A 13,083-nucleotide genomic window follows, 5' to 3' on the forward strand; every position below is an offset into this window, starting at 1 on the left:
TCCTGTTTGATTGAATCCTGTGATCACTGGCACAAATTTGGAAGTAGTTTGTGCCCTTCCTGCTCTACCTCCAGTGTAGCACTCTGCTTATGCACCTGGGAATGTGTGGATGATGGCCAAATATTTGGAATCCTGCATCCATGTGGTAGAGCTGGAAGAAGTCTATGGCTCCTGACTTTGATCTTGCTTTGGCCATTATGGACATTTTGGTTAAACTGTTATAAGGAGTATATATGACTCTCTCTTTGCTTCTCTCTCTCTCATTTCCTCACCCTCTTATTCTCCATCTCCCTTTGTAACTAATACTTTCAAATAAATACAATGAAACCTTTTTTATAGGAGAGTCACATGTACAGAGGGGAGGAGAGACAAAGGGTAAGGTCTTCTCTCTGTTGGTTCACTCCCAAAGGGGTTGCAGTGGCTGGGGCTGAGCCAATCCGAAGCCAGGAGCCCAGATCCTCCTCAGGGTCTCCCACATGGGTGCATGGTCCCAAGGCCTTGGGCTGTCCTTGACTGCTTTCCCAGGCTACAAACATGGAGCTGGATGTGAAGTGATGCTGCCAGGATTAGAACCGGTTCTCATATGGGGTCCTGGCGTGTGCAAGGCGAGGACTTTAGCTGTTGGGCTACTGTGCCATGCCGAAAATGAACCCTTTAAAAATAAGGTGTATAAATCTTGTTCTGACTATTTTTCCACCTTGGTATTCCATGGAGGTACCAAGAGAAACAAGTAAACACTGCTGATGCTGAGGCCAGCTAGCATTCATCAAAAATGCATCTGCATATCCCTTCTCTTCTCACCATCCACTGTGTGAGATGGCTTCTGTCCTCTCACCCCTTGATAAGTCTTGCATTCTAGTGCGTCTGTGAAGTTGTGCCCCACCAAATGCAAACAATACCTCTTTTTAGCAAAAAGTGCTAGACAGGGGAAAAAGGGTTTACGGCCATCAACTTCCTCTTTAAAATAATTTTTTTAAAGGTTTATTTTTTTCTAATTGAAAGGCAGATTTTATGAAGAGAAGGAGAGACAGAAAGAGAAGGTCTTCCATCTGCTGGTTCACTCCTCAAATGGCCACCATGGAGGGAGCTAAGCTGATTTGAAGTGAGGAGCCAGGATTACAGGTTCACATGCGCATGCACTTGGGCTATCCTCTGCTCTTTTTCTAGGCCACAATCAGGGAGCTGGTTTGGATGTAGGGCACCTAAGACACATGTAGAATGCCAGCACCCCAGGCACAGGATTAGCTTGCTATGCCATTGCCAGGGATATGCATCAGGACTAGTACTTAGGATGCCACTTGGGGTGCCTGTATCCCATGCCAGAGAGCTTGAGTTCAAGGCCTGTTGCTGGGGTCCATGCAGTAGGTGTGGATGACATGAAGGTGTGAAGGGAACAGCTCCCCTGTTTGGCAGGCCCAGGGGAGCTTCCAGCTGTTTGGCAGGGCCCAGCAGATTTCTCTCTGTCCACCTCGATGCAGTCTCACCCCATTTTTGCGTGGACACTCAAGCGCCCCACTAAGAGTTCTGTAATCCGTTGAGGCATTGTTGTTTGCTCCTGTGAGATGGCTTTTGCAACCTACATGAGCTTGATAATTAATCCTATTGATAATGTCTTGGTGGGTGGGCCTTTAACAATTAATCCCATGCCGTTTCTGGACTCAGTGTGCTACTCTTTGCCCTGGAATCTGGCCCAGACATATAGCATGCCTTTCGGGAATTGGCTTGATAAAAATTTTACAAACTAACGGAAGTGATGGGAGTATGAGCGAAAAATGCTATGGCAAAAAATATAGTTACTGCGACCTTAAAGGTTAGTCTGTCCTTGCAACTCTTTAAAACACAGAGAATGTAGTTAATTTAGCTGCTTTCATAATTTTTTAAGTAGAGGAAATATAGGTAAATTTTATTAATATCATAGAGACATGCTTTTGATTATTGTTTGTTTATGAAGATGTAGAGCCTGCAGTTTAGGGGGATTTAATGTTTAAAACTTTTGTCTTGGGTCTCCATGCTCGGATCCCTGACTTCATCCACCGCGTGCACATGGTGAGCTGTCCCCAGGCGGACAGCGCACCATTTGGCGTCAGGCTCTGCCTGCTGCCCACCTGGCCGCGAGCTCTGGGGTTTTGGTTCTTTGAATCACTGCTTATGTAGCTCCATGTTGAACCCACTGTGCTTCTGGGAAGTGAATCAATCCCAAAGATTCCCAACGACAGAGTAACTTTTCCTTTGAAGAACTTGTAATCACCGAACAATGCTGACCACAGAACACCAGTCCATGCAAAAGCTAAGACTCAGGGCTTATCTAGCAGGATCATGTCCTGTTACCTGACAGGATGATGGATTGGGAGATGGGTCACATTAGGCAGGGCCCTGACTTTAACTAGCATTCAAGAGAACCATATCCCGGGGTAGATTCTGTGGAGGATGTGTGGGCCAAACCCGGTGGAAATTCTAGCCCCACTAGTTAGCTCAAGATTTGGGGTGGTGATGGACTAAGCTAGGTGTGACCAAAGAGCCTATCATCAATCACAGGTGAAGGAACCCACAACAGTCTGGACTGGTCAAGGCAGCAGCACCCGAATGTGCATCCTGAATAGGGTGTGGGGTGGGCCGGGTTGCAACTTTCACCAGCTCATACAAGGTCAAATGGAAGGCCAGACTTTGCCGGGCACTGGCCTAAAACCCAATGGCATGTATGAGAACTGGGTCTGGGAGTAGATAAAGTGGAGGAACTTGGGAAACTCCCCTGGCGAGTCATAGCTCCCGCTGTTGAACACATGGTCCAGACCTGGGGATCAGACAAGCTGGGCAAAGTAGCTCCAATGGCTGGCTAATGTGTGAATTGGTAATGGAATGGGGTGTACCGGACAGGACTGAGCAAACCTTAGCCGACAAGCAAAACTAGAAACCAGAATGGAGCACAGGTCATGCCGTGCTAGGCTCTTGCACCTACTGGTGTGCGTGAGCCAGGGATGCTAAGACACAGTGTCTAAGGCAGGGGTCGGGTCAGGTGAGGGGCTGTGCCAAGCTGAGTCAGAGCAACCTCTGGCATGTGCGTGATCTACAGCTGGGAACAGGCCTGACTGGGGAGCTAACGGGATACCTATCTGGGTTGAGGTTCCCACCAAGGGGCACGCGAGCTGGAATGGGGGTTGCTTTCTGATCAGGATATGGTTGTAGTCTCCCTTGAGCACTAGTGTGGACTGGGACTGGACGCACCAAGCCAGGCCAGACTCCAACACCATCTGGTATTCTGGAGGACCAGGGTAGATGTGGGATGGACTAGGCTAAGTCTCAACCCCTACTGAGCCATGTGTGAGCTGTATGTGGGTATGGACAAGCTGTGGCTGGGCTGAAACATCCAAGAGTAAGAACCAGATTCGGTTGAAGACCAGTCAGGAAAAGCCACTGTTCCTGCTAGGACAGGAGGTGAACTGAGTAGGGCTGGCTCATGGACCCCCTAGTATGCGCTAAATCTGGCATTTGGAGGGATTCTGATGGAGGAGTCTGGGCAACTCCTCTGGCAGGACACAGACACAGACCCAGTAGGGTAAGCACAAGAGGCATGAAAGGAAACAGCCTAGAACAGGCCATGGAAAGTTTCCCACTGGCATACATTTGGCATGGGTCGAGGGCAGACCAGGCTGAATCAGTTCACATCATCCACTGGCAAATCCGAGCACCAGAACAGAGTGTGGGTCAGGTCAGGTTCAGTCGTGACAAAAACCAGTGCACAATACAGAGTACCAAGGTGAAGTTACCTGTACCGGATGTGACCGCTGCACCCAACCAACATGCATGAGAACCAGGAAGGGAGGGGCAGAGCCAGCAGGTGGAATATGGGAGGGGGGGTTCTCTTGCTGGACAGCTACTCCCACTGGAGAGCGTGGGCTGGGATGGGGGCAGACCAGAGTAAGCAGGGCTACAGCACGTGTGAGCCTCATGTGCACTAGATCAGGGAAAAGTCAGACTGGGCTGATTGTTCCTACTGGTGCCAACAAAATTAGAGCGGGTGAGGGATGTTTGGGCTTAGCCGCACCATCAGTGGGCAGAAGTTTGCACTGGGGGGCTAATTCTGTCAAATTAAACCACAGAACCACCTGGTGAGTGCATAATCCGTGAGTGGGAAAGGCTGGGAAGGAAATAGAAGGCTCCTCCCTCTTGGGTTACCACCCCCACTGGAAGGCATGAAAACTAGGACAGGGGCTGGGGTGGCTAGACAGAGAGGCACCCAACAACATCTGTGAGGGCTGGATAGTTGAGCTGGTTAGATGGACGTAGGCTTTAATACCCATTGTCATGTATAAGAGTCGAAAGAGATATGTGACAGACTGGTCTACTGCTACACATACTGGCAAACCAGGGTAGGGGGCGGGCCTGGTGGGGTTTTTGTGGGTTGCTCCGACTAGGCTGAAGCTCCCACTGGTGTATGTGAGGGCCGAGTGTGTGCTGGGCACAACCAGGCTGGACTACAACACCCATTGGTTCCAGTGGAAGTCAGGGCTGGAAACAGAATCAACCCAGAGATTGCCACCACCAGCTGATCGGGGTGATGGACTATGCCGGGCTCTGTACTTGCTAGTACACACAAGTATCTGGTCTGGGAACATCTCAGATAAAGTTTCTTTAGAGATATCCCCAATCGAGCTGTCAGACTCAGAACCCTAACCATGAAAAGACAGAGAACAGAACAAGTTAATCAATCACCTCAGCTATATGTTGGCAGCGAAATACTGGGCAAATGGAGACTGTATGATGGACTATGTCAATCAGTGGATTCTTCAACAACCGCATCGTGCTTGGAATGGCAAGACTGGCAGCAATTCATAACTGTTGAACTATCAAAACCACTTGAGCAAGACCTTAGGAGCATGCCCCACATCAGTGACCTGGGTGGGTGGGAGACTGGGTGGGCCTTCTCCCTCAGTATCCCCATTTACCTCAGATACATGAAGGAAACAATGTGGAAATAATAGTCTTACCCACTTTCCTGCAGCCCTTGAACCTTTTTACCTTAATTAACTATGTAAAGATTGCTAAAAATTTAATTTAAAAAATGAAAAAAAAAAAAACAAATATGGGGCCCGGCAGCATGGCCTAGCAGCTGGGGTCCTCGCTTTGAACGTGCCAGGATCCCATATGGGCGCCAGTTCTAATCTCGGTGGCTCCACTTTCCATCCAGCTCCCTGCTTCTGGCCTGGGAAGGCAGTCGAGGAGGGCCCAAAGCCTTGGGACCCTGCACCCGCGTGGGAGACCTGGAAGAAATCCTGGCTCCTAGCTTCGGATGGGCGCAGCATCGGCCATTGAGCTCACTTGGCGTGTGAGTCATCGGATGGAAGATCTTCCTCTCTGTCTCTCTTCCTCTCTGTATATCTGACTTTGTAATGAAAATAAAAATAAATGTGAAAAAAAAAGAAGTAACCCGTTAAAAAAAATTTTAAAAATATGTACCTACTCCAGAAAAAAAAAAAAAAAAGAAATTGTATGGATAAGTCAACAATAATTATGGGACTCAAGTCTCAATGAATCATAGCAGTATTATGTTTATGTTACCTTTAAAAAAACTTACTTTGTCCCACACAAACAAAAAATAATGTAGAAGAAAACCAAGGCTTTCAAACTATTATTGTTTTGCTAACTACCACTGTTTTGGTGTTCTATAAAAATTTCAGTAGACTGAATGCCTAAGGAACAGACATTAATTTTTTAGGGTTCTGGAGGTACAAAGTCCTAGCATAAAGAGTAAACTGGTAGATTTGATCTTCAGCAAGTCACCTTCTGGTTTCTGGACAGCAGGCCTGCTTGGTGGTCTTAGTCTTTTTGACAACGACAATGAATGTCATTGTGGTAGATACACTCACCCCCAACAGTAACCTATTAGGCTTTAGGACTTCCATATGTGAATTTTGGGTAGCTACACACATTAGCCTATAGTAATTATTCAATTCAATTATGTGTATAAGTATGTATTTTAGGGGATTCATTTAAATCATCCTCATTGTTTATGTGTTGTGACTAAGATATTACATAAACACGCTGTGACTTAGATATTTTGCCATGTTTATAGCCTTAGCAAATAAAATCATTCAAGTCCTAAAAAAATGAAACTTTTTGTTTTGGATATTTGTTTTTTTTCTCTTTTGATGTATTTCTTACATTAAGTGATAGATAAGTAGTGAAAATTAAATGTAGTAGGGATGTTTTACTAATTACTAGGCAACCATTTGTGTTTTGGCTTTGGAGTTCTGGCTGTCACCTTAAAGCTACTAATGAAGAATAAATAACAACTTGCCTTGAGGAAACTGATATTAGTAACTTATGGAATTATCTTTAAGAACATCTGGTTGACCATAAAGTAAAAATTAATTGAACATCTGTGCATGCTGACTTAGTTCTGAAGTTAAAAATAGCAACATCAAACATCTCTGCAGAGGTTTGTGATGTCTCTGAGTAAATAAAAAGGACAGCTTTTCTTTAGCTATTACAAGAGGGCACCAAGTGACAGTGTCTGTGTCTTTCCTTATCTCCACACAATGTTGTCGAGCTCTGAACTCAGCTGGAGCTGGCCTCTGGCAGCCAGTCTCTCCTATTCCGACTTCTTGCTGATGTGCATCTAGGGGGTCAACACATAATATTTCAAGCAGATGAGTGCCTGCCTCACACATGTTAGATTCACGTTGAGTTCCTAGCTCCTAGCTTTGGCACCATATGGACATTGTAGACATTTGAGAGTGAGTTAACTACACAGATGGGGGCAGGCGCTCTCTCTCTCTCTCTCTCTCTCTCTCTCTCTCTCTCTCTCTTCATCTCCCTCTCTCTCTACTTCTCCCTCTCTCTCCATCTCCCCTTCTCTCTCTTTCTCTCTCACTCTCTCACACATACAGACTCACATTTCAGGTAAATAAAATAAGTAATTTTTTAGTAAATTTTTTTAAAAGTGTTTTAAAATATAATAGATAAAGCCATTGCCTGCAATGCCAGAATCCCATATGGGAGCTGGTCCCTACCCTGGTCACTCCATTTCCAATTAAGCTCTGTGCTAATACCCAGCGAAATGCAATAGATTATGGCCCAAGTGTTTGGATACCTGCCACCCATGTGGGAAACCCAGATGAAGTTCCTGGCCCCTGGTTTTGGTTATTCAACCCTGGCCATGGTACCCATCTGTGGAATAAATAAACTGATGCACAATCTCTCTCTCTGTCTGTCTCTCCCTCTGACCTTCAAACAAACAAGCAAATGTGGGATTGTGTTGTTCTTGTTCTTGTTGAAAGATCAATGAGCAAAGATTCTCTAGATATTTGAAATTCCCTAAATTTTTCTCTTCTCTCCATATCATGAAACTGAATTCAGTTCAGGCTTGGTACCCTGGACCTGGTATTTGGTTTACTTTGCTCAACTGTGGCAAGAACCATGTGAAAGCCAATGAATCATGCTAGGACCTCTGACGTTCAGCACTGTCATTGAAGGGACAGAGTTGGTACCCTGGAGGTCATGTATGTCCTTGAAGACACTTAAAAAATTAGTCACAATCTAGGCCATGTTTGTGATGGGCTCAGGCTGCATCGCACCATGTGTCAGGAAAGAACAGTCCAGTAGGAGACACATGAGGCTCTCAGCTCAGTCAGGAAGACAGCTGAAACTCACACTCAAACCCATCCCTCCTGCTGCCAACTGTTTTGCAAACAAGGCCTGGATCCTTAAGAGCATTCAGAGCCTGTAGAGAAAAGCATGACTTCTTTCCCTTGCTCTGGCCTTTACCCCTAATTCTATTTATTGCGACTATTTGTCTTGTGTTTCCCCCAAATAAACAAATCTATCCCTCAGAGGCAAGAAGGGTGTGTCTACAGAACAGAGCACTGCATCTCTTCAGAACAGGCAAAACATCAGATTCGACAAGTGGATGGCAAGGGTGCTTCCTAGCTCTCAACCCAGCTAGCTCTTGGGGAGTGCCTGAGGCAAGTGAAACAGGAGTGGTGCTTGGAGGGGACTCACTCTCCATCTGTGATTTTGATTACTGTCATTGTTTAAAACTGGATGTGCAGTGATAGACTGGGAGAACAGGACAAAAGGATAGTTGGGGCTTCTGAGTAAAGGAGATTTGACTCTTATTTTCTGCTTCTTACTTTTCTTTCTTCCTGTCTCTTGAGACGCATTTGAAAGGCAGGGTGGCACAGAGGTGGAGAGGCAGATCTTCCATTCTCTGGTTCACTCCCCAAATGGCTGTAACAACTGGGGCTGGGTAGGCTGAAGCCAGGAGCCAGGACTTCAACCCAGGGCTCCCAGTAGGCGAGAGGGATCCAACTATTTGGCCAACATCTACTTCCTTTTGGGTGACATTAACAAGAAACTGGAAGTAGCAGCAGAGGTGAATCAAGGCCATGACTCTCACTGTGATACGTAGGCATAGCTTGATGGCGTCTTAACCACAGCTTCAAATGACCACTGCCAAGGAGCTTATTTGTGCAAGTACTCAGGAAAAACATGGAAAACTTTCATAAACCAAAGGGCACTGGATGCAGTATTAGGGCTTTTATTTTAACCTCAGTAGAAATTATAGTCCTAGATTTTATGACCCACTCAGCAAACATTAAAAGCAGGACCAAAATGGGTCAGGTTACAACTCATCTAATTGTATCCGAAACTAACACTCAAGAATTTTGGTGCAACTAGAGTTGATGCAATCACATGACATTTAACAACTTATTATCTTACAAAGGCCATGCAGTCTTAATATGTTCAGAAGGTCTTTTGGTGGAAAAAGAAAACAGAAACAGAAGAGACAGGGTAGACATATTCTACTTAAGGTGCTTAGACTACACATGGGGTGCTATTATACTGTCCCCTGAAGGTAGATTGCCACAAGCCAGTGATGTGTCCTGTAAACACAGAAGATTTTAAGCAACAGAACCTTATCTCTATACCAAGGATTGCAATACTGTGATCTGCATGCCAAATCCAGTCCATTTCTCCATTTTATATACTCCATGAGGCAAAGACAGTATTAATGTGAGGCCAAGAACATTAACTTCCAACCCCATTGGGACAAATACTAGTTCAAAAACATAATTCCATTCTCATTAATAGATCAGCACTTTAAAAAACACACTATAGAATTGAAATGTTTTAGATAGAAGTCCAACCAATAATGTGGAAATAGGCTGTCTCTATCATTGTATAAAATCCTATTGAATTTTGCCACTTGGCCTGAAAGGTCTAAAATACTTACTATTTAGTCCGTGTCAAAATAGTGCTTGAGTGTTATTAAGTGTATTGATTAATATATTGATTGATTGATTGATTGATTGATTTTTTGAGTGGCCATGAGGGCAGGGAAGAGACTCTTCCATATGCTCCATATCTTTCCCACAAATGCCTGCAATAGCAGTACTGGGCCAGGATAAAGCCAAGATCCCAGGACCCCTTGAGGGCCCATGTAAGTGGCAGTGACCCATGCCACTAGACCATCACCACTGCATCCCAAGGGGCACATTAGCAGGAAGCAGGAACACAACCCACAGCCAGGACTCAAACACAGGCCCTCTCATAGGTGACACACGAGTCATGCTGCTTCATAACGTCTGAGGAGTTAATGCCCGTCCCCAGGCAGCCCTTTATTCCTAATTCTATTTACTGTGATGATTTGTTTTGTGTTTCCCCCAAATAACCATATCCATCACATTAAACCCCTGAGAATGCCCTGAAGATGGGCATTCAGTCATATGACTGTGTGAGTCCCAACTTACTTTTAAGCTGTCCAGTTATTGTTCCTTCAATATCACGAATGATTTAAGCCTTGGTGCAAAAAAGATAAATGTCAAATAAACTTCCAGAGGAAATATTAAACCAGGACACCCCGAGGCACTCTCCTTGGCTTAGAGGCTTTGCCATTTGATGTTCTTATCCAGAACAAACTTCATTGGAAATTCTCTGTGCCTGGAATTGGAACCACAGAGAACCAACTGTTGTGCTTACAAGTTAGCATTTCAGAAACTTTGTCCTACTGGTTTCAAAAAGCTCGTGAGTTCTGAGAAGCATAGAGAAATTGTGGCTGATCACCTGGAGGACAGTAACATGCAGGTCCCCGGGAATGACCAGAGATCGGACAGACACAGCAGCTCCCAGCTGCTGGGTTCCACACTTCAAATGTCACTCGAGCTTCACTTTCCCATGCTCCACTTAGACCTGAGTTAGTCATGCACACAGCTTTCCTCCTTTCTCTATGGATAAGCCTGTCTCTGGGCCCTTCTCCTTGCTGCTCCCTTTGGCTGAAAAAGTTGTCTCCAAACAGCACAGGGCTCACACAGCCTGTGTGTCACCTCACAGAGCCCTGAGTCTACACTGGTGCACACTCTCTCTCCCTGCCCTTTTTATCTGTTCCCGGCTGAAGTGTGACCCCTCGGCAGTGAACGCACCATGAAGCCAAGGGCATCAGTGGTCTCCAGCGAGATGGAAGGTGGAAGCTCAGGAGGCAGCCATGTGTCCTGTCCCAAGCAATTCCTGTCCACATGCAGGCTCCCTCAGAAGCCAGGCCTGCGGCTCTCTTGACACAAATCACGATCACTGCCATGACACAGGCACAACCACTGCCTCACTTCCCCAAGCCAAGAGTGCCACCCACCAGCTCCCCTCCAACAAGGCCAGGAGAAGGCAGGCTCCAGAGGCCTGGCCCAGAGCCTTCTCTGGGATTTTCAACTAAGTCCTTATGCAAGAGCCTTGCAGTGACCAGGAATCTCTTAGTTGCATGTTATTGCTGATTTGCATTTATTTATTTGAAAGCTGGACAGGAAGATACACACAACAGGGAGAGATTACCCACTCTCCACATACCCACAATACTCCGAGTGTGCCAGGACGCACTTGGGAGACAAAACCCAACCTGAGCCTCCCACCTGTGTGGCAGCAACCCAAGGGCTTGAATCATCCCTTGCTGCCTCTCAGGGTGCACGGCAGCAACAACCTGGAATGGCACATGAAGGCATGACTCAAACCCCTGTTAGCCAGTATGGGCACCCAAGGCAGTGTAACATAACCACTGTGGCAAATCCCCAAGGATCCACATATTTCTTCTCCATTGTAAATTTGGAACAGTAAGATGACCGAAATCACATATTGCAGTGAAGACTGAAATCAATCTTAGGCATTAGATGTGTCTCAAACTATTTTCTATGCTTTCTTTTCCATCATTCTTTCCACATACTTCTCGAATCCATTAGCTGATAATCAAATTCAAATTTGACATCTACCTTTTGACTTGGAATTAAGGTTACAATATGGTGCCTGATGAATACAGAGTTAGGGCTGGCAGTGGGATGTCATAAGTAGTAGCTGAGTCTCCCATCAGCATACCAACCTGGAAAAGGTGGGGTTCCCTGGGAGGTTCACAGGCTTCTACCTGTTCTGAGACAGGATCAGTGGACGAAATATTTTCAAGGTGCTCAGCCTCCTGCACCTGGTGTCAAGCTCAGTTCTTCCATCTCAAAGCCAGCGAAACGAAATGCATAGATGCCTCTGAGGTGGAAGTGATATGGGCTCCAAAACAACAGTGACTGGATCTCAGTTGAGCAGGAACTGGGGAGTGTCCACCAAAGGTGAGGCATGGCTGTGTAATGGGGCCACAGTTCCTAGGCTTAGCGCCTTTTGCCGGACCCATTCCATGACATCAGCCTCTTTCTGGCTGGGGTGGGAGGGAGACACTAGGAGAAGGTGTTCATCACAAGGCAAGTGTTGACTGAAGCTTTCAACAGCCCAGCTGGCAACACCAGACCCTGACTCTCCACATTGCTCTCACTCAGTGGGCTCTTCACACACACTCTCTCCACACCTCTGCACCCTCCCTCACTCTCAAGGACTTCCCAAGTCCTACCACATACAGAAGCAGGCTGTGATCCCACCACGTCCACATATGCCAGACACTTATGCTGAGGGTGTTATGCTCATCATTCCATTGAATCCCTACTGCAGCCTCCTCGGCAGGCATAACTATCCTCAGGAAGAGGAAATGGAGAGGAATCCTCTAGGGAAGTAAAATATGTCCTCACAGCTTCAAAATGGCAGGGGCAGGAATGGAGCAGGCCTGCAGGACTCCAAAGCCTGTGCCCGTAAGCACATTCTACACAATCATCATCCCTCATCTCTCCCCTTTACCATGGTCTGGATTTAGCACCAGTAAGTTGGGCCATTGCATGTGCCTATCAACTTCAACTGTTACTGAGTATATCACACATTTTGTGCCTATCAACTCCAATTGTTACTGAATATGTCATGCATTTAGTGCCTATCAACTTCAACTGTTACTGAGTATATCACACATTTCTCCAAATTCACCACAGGTTGCTTGAAGGATGGGACAGTGGCATTAAAAACTTATATATTTGAGAGTCAGTTAAATATTTGTATGTGGATCTGCGAGGAACACACATACAGAGAGAGAAAGAGAAAACTTCCATTCACTAATTCACTCCCACATTGCCACTTTGGCCTAGAGTTTCATCATTGTTTCCCATGCAGGTGTACAAGCCCTGGTTTTCCCAGACCATTAGCAAAATGCTGGAGCAGAAGAGGAGCCACCAGGGCTTGAAATGGTGTCCATACAGGATGCCAGTGTCACAGGTAGTAGCTTTATACACTGTGACAAACACCTGACTCGGACTCATATCTTGCATTGATAGACTCTTGTGTACTGTGACATAGAATTACGCTGTGTGACAAATACGTTCCCATTCATGGGGGACAAAGAAGGCCATGGGGACTGAGTTCAGTGAGTAAGGAAAAGAGATGAAAATGTACTGAGCAGCTTTGTTCAACACCTTTCAGTGCTTTTTAATGAGTACTTTGCCTTGAATATTTGCTTGGTTCGAGACTTGGAAAACCTGGGTAGTTCACCCAACTCCACTCACCCAAAAGAGTTGGGGGAACACTTGGCCTTCTCCACATGCACCATCCTCTCTTTCCACACGTAATGAGCTTTCTGATTCGCTGCAAGAGCCATAGCTGAATCTGTTTCCCAGTGGCAGTGCTGTTGCCCATCCACTGCTCTCCTTGAGAACGTTTTTTAAGTCTACGGCCATACCACCTGAA

Source organism: Ochotona princeps, chromosome 14, assembly GCF_030435755.1.
Source record: "Ochotona princeps isolate mOchPri1 chromosome 14, mOchPri1.hap1, whole genome shotgun sequence".
NCBI classification, from domain to species: Eukaryota; Metazoa; Chordata; class Mammalia; order Lagomorpha; family Ochotonidae; genus Ochotona; species Ochotona princeps.